The sequence below is a fragment of the Neovison vison genome, chromosome 7 (assembly GCF_020171115.1).
Source record: "Neovison vison isolate M4711 chromosome 7, ASM_NN_V1, whole genome shotgun sequence".
NCBI classification, from domain to species: Eukaryota; Metazoa; Chordata; class Mammalia; order Carnivora; family Mustelidae; genus Neogale; species Neogale vison.
In genome coordinates, this window is record NC_058097.1 from 31,479,547 (window position 1) to 31,492,296 (window position 12,750).

General features: G+C 45.3%; 1 long non-coding RNA gene across 1 annotated transcript; it reads left to right on the plus strand.

Moving 5' to 3' along the window:
- Positions 1-5,229: 5,229 nt before the first annotated feature.
- On the plus strand, positions 5,230-12,464 carry LOC122913792. Its single transcript, XR_006385746.1, has 3 exons — positions 5,230-5,319; positions 5,628-5,906; positions 11,328-12,464. It is a non-coding gene; the product is annotated as an uncharacterized LOC122913792 (long non-coding RNA).
- The last annotated feature ends 286 nt before the right edge of the window (positions 12,465-12,750 follow it).

Consider the following 12,750-nt stretch of genomic DNA (forward strand, 5'->3'; position numbering starts at 1 on the left):
ACAACAACAACAACAACAAAATTTTTTTTTTTTTTTTTGGTATAAGTATATCCCACACAATGTTTGGGAAATACTTAATTTAAAAAAAAGTCGTTCATTTTTTTCATCAGAATTCAAATTTAACTGGGTGCCCTGTATTTTGTTAGGAAACCCAACTTATGTGAGGTGGAGGATATCTTCAAGTCTTAAAAGGACTGGCATGCAGAAGTCCTCAACTGCATAGGGGAATCAGCTGGGAAGCTTTAAAAACAATGCTGATCCCTGGGTTCTACCTCAAAAGATTCTTATGTAATTGGTCTGGTATTCAGCCTGCACTGAGATATCTAGAAACTCTACAGATGACTTGAAGATGCAACCGAGGTTGACAGCCACTGGGTTGGACCAAGGCAATCTAGAAACAGGTGGTGGAACTTGGGCCAACAAGGAGTCACAAGAGGCAGAAAAGTTTTGACTCTTGATGTGACCATTCAAACAAGAACGGTCAAGTTGTCTCCATGGGTACTGAGCCTCCTGTCATGTGAAGTGTGCAGGGGGAGTGGCTTGATGATCTCCTAAAGGTGATTTATTTTCAGAGAGAATTCAAGGATTGAAGGGAGTCAAGAGCTGATCCCTGGGAGGGTGGGGCAAATTTGGGGAGGGAGTAAGTGAAGGAAGGCATGTTTCGGCATTTCTGGATCCGAAGTCTGGGGTTGGTTTCTTTATTAGATTAAAAAAAAAGGAGTCAAAGAATGATGCCCAGAGACAAGCAAAAAAAAAAAAAAAAAATGAGTGATGTTAAAAAAAAAAAGTGAAATCCGAATATGAGTTATGGGACAATCACACTGTGACCGTGAACTTCCTGGCTTTGATAACACACAGTAGATGTCACCATTAGGAGAACCTGGGTAATAGGCACGCAGGACCTCGAGGTAGCATTTTTGCAACTTCTTTCTAGTCTATAATGATTTCCAAATAAAAAGCTTAGAGTAAGTGACCCAGTTGCATCCAACGATTGTTTTCCCCGCAAGGCCCAAGCCACAGAAGGGAGCCCGGATGGTCTGACAGCTTGGGAAGGCTCCTGGCCAACCAGAGAGGTGTGGCATCTCTCCGTGTCCCTCCCTCCCTCCCTTAGCCCTGAGTGGGGACATCCTCCCCGCATGGGTTCTTCTGGCTTGAAGGCAGAGCTGACAAGGGAACCCCAGCCCTTCCCAAGTCTGTTTGCAAACAGAAATGGGGCCAGTTGGTCAGGCTGAAAATGAAGCTGGGGGACTAGAGCTTTCTTGAGGGGGCCCTGTCTGGGGAGGGGGAACGAGGCAGGGGCAGGACATCATTTTGCCGCTTTAATTAATGATGCAGTGAACTAATAATAAAAATGGAAGCCAACAGGAGTCCAGATGAGGTAACAGCAGCGGCTTGCAGTGACTCGGATCGTGGGTGTTGAGTGTGTGTGTATTTTTAGGTAGCTACTGATTCTGCACGTGGTAATTAGGGCCCCAAGGGGGTTGCAATTTTTTTTTTTTTTTTTTCAGGGTTGGCAAGTGGAAGGAGGAGGCAGCTGAAATTCCCACACATCTGGGGCAAACAGATACTGCACTCCAATTTCCTGTCGGCGGCACTGGTTTCTGGCGGAATTACTTGCTAAGTAAATGATTGTTCTAAGACTAGGAAGATTCGGTCAATCATATTAACCCCTTTTGTCCCTCGCCTCCCTCCCCCCACCCCAACGGTTCCCTTCATTTGCCTAAACTCGGTGGCTTTTGAAAATGTGTTCAAGCTTGAAGGCTCCAGCCTTCCTCACACTGGCCAAGTGTAACCTGAGCAGGAACCCGGAGGCCCCCAATTGTTTTGCTAATCAAGATTATTGCCCCATTGAGATGTGGAGGCACAGCCTGGCTGACAAAATTTGTCAGTTTCCCATGAAATAGTTCTGTCAGTTTAGCCCGGGTGCCGGCGACTATTAACATATAAATGAAGTTTCTCCCTCCTCCGTTCCCCCTTTCCCCCTACCCTTCAGCCACCCGTCCTAATGGATGCAGAGAAAATATAAACACACACCCCCCCCCAACCCCCAGCTCCCAACCCCTCTGTGTGCTTAAATCAAACGAGCTTCTTTTCTCCGGTCCCTGGAAATCCTGTGGGCCACGGGGGCTCAAAAGGAAAGGGGGAGGGGGCTGGGAGGAGCAGATTTGCACAAAACTACTTTTAAGGCCTGAAACTGCCAGGCCCTGTCCCCCCGCTGACAGCAACAGGCGGCTGGCTGGGCCTGGGATGGTACAAATGGCCCGTCTGAATGCCCGGCAGACCTCCAAGGCAGCCTTCGGGGACAAAGTGGCAAAGTGGAACACAGGGTTTGAAAGAGTCATCTTTGCTCTGGGGTCGAACACCCGAGATCTCTTGCTAGCTTGGCTGCCTGACAGCGGGACAGGGGCTGGGCGGGGGGCATCACCGTCGGAGGCCCCCTGGCCGGCTCTTCTCACCACGCGTTCTGGGGCAAGTGCGGGGCTGGCCTGAGGCCTGGCTGAAGCCGGCCTCTTACTTCTTCAGCTTCCTCTAGTCCTTTCTGCCTCACCCCACCCCCACCCCTCTGCGGGGCAGGGGTTCTTAGCTGAGCAGGAAGAAGGAAGGAAGTAGAGTCCCCGTGTTCCTGCTTCTCCAGGAACCAAGTTCAAGCTTCTCCGGAGAAGACCACCAAAACCAGAGTTTATTTGTAGGATCATGCAACATTGTATCCTCTCAGATACTCTGGCAAAAATGAATATCAAATGTTTTCCAGTGCCAAAATGAAGGGATTGTTTTCAAATGTGGGTATGTGGGTGTCTGTAGGTCTGTGTATGTGTAAATTATCTCCACACTCCGGAAGGATAAATTTATGTCTTACATAGCTAAGACAACACCATATATATATATATATATACTGTATTTATCTATTTGTACCTGTTACCTATATGACTCTGCTAATCCACACTATTAGCTGCCTGGTACTAAATTCGTTCTGGAAGCCAAGTTCTGTCAGGAGACTTGTGTCGTTGGGCGACAGCCCGGGGTGGTCCTGATATGAGCTCCCTGGGCTTTACCAGGTGGACATGGACCCAGAGGCCCCCTTCAACCTCGATCTGTGCCTGCTTTCTGGAAAACCAGCAGATTCGGCTGTGTGGCCAGAGGGGACAATGCTGGAAGGAGCCTCCCCACCCCCAACCTCAAGCTGTCCCTGGTTCCCCATCTCCTGCCTTCCACAGCCTGAGGGGAAGAGACAGCTGAGGGGTGAAGGGTCCTCCGGGAGGCCCACCAGGAAGAGCCCGGAGGCCTGGTGAAGGAGTCTGGCCTCCTCTCTCTGTCAGGCCTGGTAGATGCTTTTCTCACAAGCCGGCTGCCGCCCTCTGGGCAGTCTGTGGGGCTTCCCACTCAGAAAGGCCTGGGTAGAGACGTGTTCTTGAAGCCTGGGGAAGCTATGTCGCTGTTCGCCAAAGTTGAGACTTGTTTTTGGAATCAGAAGTCATTTTCGTTTATTTGCTGTGACTTTGAGACTCTCATCTTGAGATCAGGGGGGAAACTACTCTACAGGAGTTTTCACCATTAAATCTGTGAAACTTAGCCTTTCAGCAAATGCAGTTTAATCATTAAAGGTTGTAGGATCAGACTGCCAACATTCCTAGCGGTGTGACCTTTGGCAATTTATTTAGCCTCTCTGGGCCTATATTTCTTCCTCTTCAAAATAAGAAAGATAAAGGTACCTATTCACTCCTAGGTCGTGAAGAATACAGGAGATTATGTCCATTAAGTGCTGGTAGCAGCTGGCATACGGTGAATGCTGGGTGTCTGTTAAACCAAGCAGGGTCCAGAAAACTTCAATAACATCCCTTTGAATTTATTCATTGACTTACCTTATGAATTATTTCTAAACAGGCACTTGAAATTTCTTGGTAGTGATTGAAGATTTTCTTTCAAAACATATTTATTAAAGTAATATATGGAGTCAGCCTCAAGAAAGGTACTTTAATTGAATTTAAATCAAATAAGATAGAATAAAATAAAATTTTAAAAAAGATACTAAATACAGTACAGGAAGAAGGCAGATGTGGTAAAAACATAAAGACGGTAAAGAAATTACTGAAGTTTGAAAAACACTATTGTAAGTGATTTGATTTGGGGCACATTTTAATTTTATTTTATTATTATTTTTTAAGATTTTATTTATTTATTTGACAGACAAAGATCACAAATAGGCAGAGAGGCAGGCAGAAAGAGAGAAGGGGACGTAGCTCCCCACTGAGCAGAGAGCCGGATGCGGGGCTTGATCCCAGGACCCTGGGATCATGACCTGAGCTGAAGGCAGAGGCTTTAACCCACTGAGCCACCCGGGCACCCCTGGGGCACATTTTTAGATGTCTATTCCAAAGACAATTAAAATGGACAATAGGGTGCTCCAGTCCTCCATTAGCACTGCCCCCCCCCCATGTTGAAACCACAACCCCCAGCATGACTGCATTTGGAGACAGGGTCTTTAAGAATGTAATTAAGGTTAACTAAGGTCAGTACGACTGGTGTCATTATAAGAAGAGGTAGAGACACCAGTGAAATGCACAAGGAAAGGCCAGGTGAGGACGCAGCAAGAAGACGGTCCTCTACAGTTCCAAGGAAGAGGCCACAGAAGAAACCAAGCCTGTGGCCCCTTGATCTCGGACTTCCAGCCTCCAGAGCTGTAAGCTAATAAATTTCTGTGGTCTTTTGTTATGGCAGCCTGAGCTGACTCCTACAGGCTCCTGTGGGGGAAGAGAAGAGAAAGGGCCTCCTTTCTGTATTTAGGGAATAATAGGGGACTTTAAAAAGAAGAGGAGAGGAGCACCTGGGTGGCTTAGTTGGTTGGACGACTGCCTTCAGCTCAGGTCATGATCCTGGAGTCCCGGGATCGAGTCCCACATCGGGCTCCCAGCTCCATGGGAAGTCTGCTTCTCCCTCTGACCTTCTCCTCGCTCATGCTCTCTCTCACTGTCTCTCTCTTAAATAAATCTTAAATAAATAAATAAAATCTTAAAAAAAAAAAAAGAAGAAGAAGTGGAGAGAAAGAAGTGTGCATCAAAGATAATGGCACAACCAAGAATAGCTAAAACGTACTGAGATCTAAGGGGGTTAGACACCGTCAAGGTCACCCACACCTTGTGAATGACATCACTCAATCCGCAGGACCAAATCCAGGAAGAAAATTCTAGAGCTATGAAAACTGCAGCTTGGGAAGGCTGAGGATCTGCCAAGGTCCCGCAGGAAGCAGGTGCAGAAAATGTATTGAGTTTGGGTCTTTCTGCCGCTGGAATCCGTGTTCTCAACCTCCAGGGCATTCTGCTGGTAAAAGTTTCTGAACTCAAGAGGCTTTATGAGGGCTGCTTAGAAGGATCTGGGTGGGAGATGGGCGGTGGTGAGGGAACCGTGGACCCTCTCCGCTGGGAGGACATTAGAAGCTGGTGGAGGGCTGATGGGTTCCAGGAGAGCCCCCTTAGCCCTCCTTCCGGGCCACACTTTCACAACCTGGATCATTTTCTAGAATAGTTTCATTTTACAAATGAACACAGGCTCCCCTGGAAGCAGCCCCACAGTTGGCAGAGATTAAATAATTAGCATTTCAAAGTGTTCATTTTCCTTTCCCTGTTTGCCAGGGTGAGAACGACTGCAGGACAAAAATGAGCTCCTCTTGCGTTTCAGCCCAGGAGAGGTCTTCCCCGAGAAACCACCGGCAGCCCATCCCTGCAGCTGGCTCCGCTCTGCCAGAGGCTGGTCCCATCCGGGCCAGGCCAGCCCACTGCCCAGTTGGTGAGGGATGGTTTATCAGCACCATGACTCAGCCTTTCCCAACATGCCCAGGTCAGTGCTGGGACGGTCCTTACAGGAATGAATGAGAGCCCTGCGCTGGCAATTTCGGCCTTGGCAGATTACATGTAAGTTTTTAAAAATCGCTTTTCTGGGGTTCAAGAAGAGAATCAACACATGCATACAATAAAAGAAGGAGAAGCCTAGAGAGCTGTGCTCTTGGGTCTGGCAGCCACGGACCACCTGTGGTGGACGGACACTTGCAACGTGGCACTAACCGTGATAAGTTCGAAGTGTAACAGACACACCGGATGTCAAAGACTGAGTATGAAAAAACAAGTTCAGAGGTCTCATTGCTATTTTCTGTATTGATCACATGTTGAAATGATAATATTTGGATGTATTTGCTTAAATGCAGCCTATTATTGCTTTTATTATTATTTAAAGATTTTATTGATTTGAGAGAGAGAGCACAAGTGGGAGAGAAGGGCAGAGGGAGAGGGAGGAGCAGGCTCCCCAGTGAACAGGGAGCCCGATGCGGGACTCGATCCCGGGACTCTGGGGTCACGACCTGAGCAGAAGGCAGACGTTTAACCAACTGAGCTCCCCAGGCGTCCCTGAAGCCTGTTATTATTACTCATCCCACCCCTGTATATCTTTGTGCTTACATGAATGTGGTTTCCCTCTGTCTTGCTCTCTAATTCATCATCGTATGTTCCTCTCTCCTTGGCACTTGCCACCATCTGAGATTCTCTTATTTATGTATTTGTTGGCACCTAGGTTTCTGTTTTTCTACTGAAATGTAAGCTTCCTGAGGACAGGGGCTCTGCCTATCTAATCTGCTGCTTTACTTCTGGTCCCCAGGGCTGGGTACAAGATATTTCTAGATTGGGTGAAGGAGGGATCGGAGCCCAGGTAGGCATCCGCCGTTCTAAACCCCCAGGTGGAACTAACCGCTTTCTTGCTGGCACCCGAGGCCTCCCTCTACAGACTGTTCACAGACCCTATAACATTTTAAGACACTTATATGCTTACCTATCCATCTCCTTCTGCCGGGAGATGCCAGACTCCTCGATTACAGGTAACTTGTTGTAGTTACCTTTTTATTCCCAAGCCACACACATTGGAGGGGAGTGAACAAACTGACCATTGAAACTTCTATTTTCCATAGCATAGAAATCTACGCTGAGCTAACTTTTTCCAGCAAGGGGCATCCTGGCCTTGGGTAAATCACGACCTTTCCCCTCTGTCTGATTGTTTTAACGGCACTCCTTTTCATGTCAAGGACACATCTGCATTTCACCAGCGTGATGGTTTTGGCGGACCGGCTGGATGGCAAAGTAACAAGACAGTACAAATTATGGTTCGGGTAGTACCTGATACTTTGCTAAGTCCTTTTATGCACACTGTTATTTCACGTGACCTTCAAGAGATACTAGGATCCCATTTGACAAAAGATGACACAAGTTCAGACAGGTTGCCTGCAGTGGCTTGTCCATAAGTGGCAGAGCTAGAATTCAAGTCCAGAACGTTAGATTCCTGCCTTTAGGGCTTTTCCTGGGCTCTTCTGACTGGAATCCAACAGACCACTCTTCAATGTAAGAAAGCAAAGTGTCTTCCATGGATTACAAGTCTGTCCACAATCCTTCAAGGACGCCCTTGGTTATAGGAAAAAATCCAGACAGCTTATCTCAACATGGAAAGCTTTCTGCAATCATACCTTTCTCATTTTCTGTTTCAATAGTGACCCCTTCTTATACATACACCCACGCGCCCGTATTTATGAAGCCCCAGGTCTCAGCTTTCCTTGGGCATGCCTTGCCCTTCCCCACCAACTGCCATTCCCACCCCATTCACACTCAGAGTAATTCACACTCTTTCCTTTCAACTAATTTCCTGCCTTAGTCCTTCCCTATCACATCCTTGCCATCCTGTCATCTTCTTTTTGCCAATGTCTGGAGATTTTCCCCCCATGGTTATTCAGCTTAACCCCAGTGTCCTCCATTGGTCCTTGCACTGTCCATTTCTGAATCACCTGTGTCTCGTTCATAGAACTTTCACTCATCCATAGCGAGCATCCGTGGTGTTACATCCCAGTGGCCGTGTACTTAGTCACATCCCTAAGGGGTGCTACAGTTTCCTGCAAGACCCCAGTCCCTGCCATGGTTGTAAAATTCAGGGACCAGCATTTCTCTTAAGTGTGTCCAGTCAAGATGTTTGAGTAGGAGAAGAGTCTCTGTCATGGCTTCTCTCAGGTAACATGATCGTGATAGCCTGAAGACAGTGAATGAGAAAGAAATCGCATAAACGTAGACATACGTATGAAGGATGGAGATTCTGGGTTGGCTTGTTTCAAACCTCTGCCAAGCTGCCCTTCCCTAGACATGGGCTCTGCTAGTGTAACATACAAGTCTCAGAGCTTTGACCGGCTGCTGGCTTGCTTCCCCCATTAAATACGTGTTTTCCCTCGTCTGATCAGCGATGGCGGAATACATGGTGTGTATCTTAGTACATGTCTGTTTTCTAGGAATGGTATGTGTCATGGGTCTTAGCCTTCAAGGCTGAGGACTCTCTCTACTGTCGAGTAGAGGGAAGGGCATTTCTTCTTAGAGAATGCACTTTGAAAATAACATCTCATAGCTCTGCGGAGGCAAGGTGAGCTGATGGTCTCTACCACAAGCCAGGCGGAGAGCTGTAAGAATTAAAAAGCAAAGGCAAAAGCATTTAGGAGCCCCCCTGGCTCACAGAATAGGGTCTGTGCCCCCACAGCAGTGAGCAAGGCAGATCTTCTAGTTGAAATGTGGCGCAAAGGACTCCATGCATCAACTGGGGAGCCAGGCTGGATGAGACATCTTCTTGAAGATTGACTTATCAGTGGGTCCTCATTCTGGCACGTCTCCTGCAGGGTGACTCTGCTGGAAAAGGCACCCTACGTGGTCTTCCTCCAGCTTTGTGCGTTCAACAGTCTTACTTCCGGACGGTGTCAATCGTCTTACTTCTGGCCAGGGAAGAGGTTACGTTTCCGCCAGGTCTATCCTCTGAACTAGCCATCTTTGTGGGTAGTAAGAAGTAGATAACAGGGGAACCGGAGCAAACACGGGATGCGAGTCTGTGTCTGTGGCACTCGGAATAGAGCAGCTACAAAGAAAACCAAAGAAGCTAACTCTTGGATGAAATACATAAGGAAGTGGGAAACATCAGAGCCTCATCTCCTAGCTTCTTAGCCATTTGTTGGGAATTTTTAAAGACCACCCTGCAGGCACGTTGTTTCACGGTGCATAGTACATGGACAGGACACAGAGATGTGGGCCCTGACCTCGAGGATTTCGGGATGGTGTCAAACTGCTTGTTCGTGGTCCTCAACACAACCCATCCAAATGCTAACTCATCACCTCCCCACTTCTTCAAATGGCTTCTCTGCCACCTCTCCCCTGAAGGCTCACCATCCTCTCACTCCCGCAGGCCAAGACTCTTGAGGCCATTTTTAATTTCTTCTGTTGATTCTACCCACCTTCTACAGGTCTCTCACATCTGTCTATTTCTTTCTGTTCAGGTCTAAGCTTCCATTAGCTCTTGCATCCTGTACTGTCCTCCTGACTTGTTTCTTTTCGGATAGTTTGAGTCTTGCCCATCCATGTTCTAAGCTACTACCAGAATGATCTTTGTTCCCTCAGCTACATTAAAATATAAATGACATAGGATCAATTACACATGTTCAGAGTACACAACCAGGTAAGTTACGATATGAGTTTACACTCCTGAAACCATGAATCAATATAATCAACAAAATGTCTTTCGATCCAGATGCCTGGGTGGCTCAATCGAGTTAGCATCTGACTCTTGGGTTTTGGCCCAGGTCATGATCTCAGAGTTATGGGATCGAGCCCTTGTTGGGCACCATATGGAGTCTGCATGAGTTTCTTTCTCTCCCTCTCCTTCTGTCCCTCCCCTACTTGTGCTCTCTTTCTAAATAAATAAAGTCTTAAAAAAAAATCTCTTCTGGGCTGCCTGGGTGGCTCAGTGAGTCAAGCATCCAACTCTTGGTTTCATCTCAGGTCATGATTGGGATTGAGCCCTACGTCAGGCTCTGCACCCAGCACAGTCTGCTTGTCTCTCTCCTTCTGCTCCTCCCCCAACCTCTCTAAAATAAATAAATGAAGTCTTTAAAAAAGGGTTTCTTCTGATCCCTTGTAATCACATCCTCTTAGCCCTTGCCACTGCCCTGGGTCCCAAGCAGCCACATTTCTGCATTCTGCCACCATAGATAAATTTGCATTTCTTAGAACTTTATACAAATGGAATATGTACCCTTCTGAGTCTGGCTTCTATCATCCAGCATAGGTATTTCAAAATGCACCCACGTTCTCATGTATAGCAATGGTTTTCCTGTTGTTGTTTTTTAATGACCAAGCAATGTTCCTTTGTATAGATCTCCAACAAATGATTCATTAGTTCACCTATTGATAACATTTGAGTTGTTTCCAGATTTTTGCCTATCATAAATAAAGCCACTATGCAGATTTATGAGAAAGAGTTTGTATGACAGATATATCCAATATCCGAAAAGTTGCTGGATCATATGATGGGGGTACATTTCGTTTTTTAAGAAAACAAATGGTTTTCCAAAGTAGTTGTACTATTTCACATACCCAGTCACATCACAGGAAAGTTTCAGTTGTTCAACATTTTTTTTTAAAAGATTTTATTTTTAAGTCATCTCTCTACCTAACACAATGCTTGAACTCAAAACCCTGAGATCAAGAGTTGCATGGTCCACTAACTGAGCCTGCCAGATGCCCCTTGTTCAACATTCTTACCAACACTTGGAGTCATCAATTTTTAAAGTTTTTGCCATTCTAGTGGTATAATATCACACCTATTGTGTGTGTCTATCTATCTATCTATCTATCTAAAGCTCAAATATCTGCTCAAATCTTTTACCCCCTTTTTTCCCTTTGGTTGTTTATTTTTCTATTCTAGAGTTTTGAGAGTTATTTATTAATTCTAGATGCAGGCAGTCTATCTTTTCAACTGTCCAGAAGAGTTTGTGTAGAGCTAGCATTATTTTTTCCTTAAATGTTTGGTAGAATTCACCAGTGAGATAATTATTTAACTTGTTGTTTTCTCTGTGGGAAGAATTTTAACTAAAGACTTAAATTTTTAAACAAATATGGGACTTTCAGCTTATTTATTCCTCACTGACTGAGCATCGATAGTTTGTATGTTTCAAGAACTTTGTCCATTTCAGCTAAGTTGTCAAATATATTGACATCAAGGTTTCTATGGTATTTTCTTGTTATTGTTTTATCATCTGTTGAATCAGTAGTGATGCCACTGCTCTTATTCTTGATATTGGTAATTTGTGCCTTGGCTCTCTTTTTCCTGGGTAGTTAGGCTAAATATTTATCAATTTTATTGATCTTTCCAAAGAACTAGAATTAATTTGATTTTCTTTTCCTGGTGTCTTAGGGTAAAAACCAAAGTCATTGATCTGAGACCATTTCTCTTTTTTAATATAGACATTGATTCCCATACATTTCCTTCCACAGTTAAAGCCAAAAGAAAGGATAAAGCTGATGCAAAGAAAAATAGACCTGAGAATGAGAGAGAGGAGGAGAGAGAGAAAGCCAGCTCCTGGATTCAACCATACCTGAAGCCACATAACCCTAGATTTTTCAACTGCATGAATTATGTTTTTTAAAGCTCTTTAACACTGGATGTCTCTCATTTAAAATATGAAGAGTTGTACCTCAAACAGAAAACCTGAGGTCAAGCCACAAGGAAACAAGTTTCATTTGATGGCTGCATGAACCAAGCATTATGAGAGGCACTGATATTTGCATTTTCATATAATCTTCACAATTAGCCTGTACAATTGGTGTTATTGATTTTATATTATAGACAAGGAAACCCAGAGCCAGAGAGTGAACCAAATTACCAATGCTTCATGCTGAGTAAGGGAGCTTGAACCCAGATCTTCTCAACTATAAACTTCATTCCTCTGTCCTCACTATCTTGCATTTACTCCCATCTCACCGGTCAACAAAGTCAACACAGTGTCATGAATGTGAGTATAAACTTGGGAAAAGTCAAGAATGCTTTTTGTATTCCAAGTTTTTATTGATGAGAGAATAGCTGTCCATCAGCTCCTAGTTCTCTAAACCCACCCTGCCCCAACCCTTGTTCTTGTCCATCGACAGGAGACAGTGCCTAGCTTGTCAGTCCCTTTTCTGTAGAGATGAACAGATACTCAACACAGCCCATTCCCAATCTGTTGAATAGTGACAGAACGCTGACATCCCCTTGGCTCTGTGTTGTCAGGAAAGTGCAGGAGACAGACTCCATCCTCTGGAACATCTCAGCTCTGAGGGACAGAGAGACATATATACAGAAGTAATTAATCCTGCCCACATGCATGACAGAGAGAAGCTACTACAAACAGAAGGAGGTTGGGAAGACAACCCATTGGGGGGATGATGTAGGATGGATATGATTCCTGGAAATTACCTTCATTTGCCTTTCAAGATGTCTCATTTATCAAAAGAAATGTCCTCCACCTTTTCCTCTATGTGCCATGTCCTATTTTCAAGACCCATTCTGGACTCATCTCTTGTAGAATGGAATGCAGTGGAATGGAATGGAATGGAATGGAATGAACAAAATAATTAAAAACACACTTTCTGGCATCTGAGATTTGGGTCCAAAGCTCAATTCCATTGTGACTAGTTGTGTGACTCTGGGTAAGCTGCCTAACCCCTCTGTGTCTCAGATGTCTTCTCTCTTAAATGGGAATAATAATATGTACCACACAGGGTTACTGACAGGATAAGGACAATAAGGTACGGAACACGTTTTGAACAGCGCCTAAGTGCAATCAACTCTCAATAGACATTGGGGAGTAATTACTGCTCCCCCTTCCTCACCCGTGGCTCCTTTATGCTGAGGTTGCTCAGGACAGGTAGTCCACCTTGT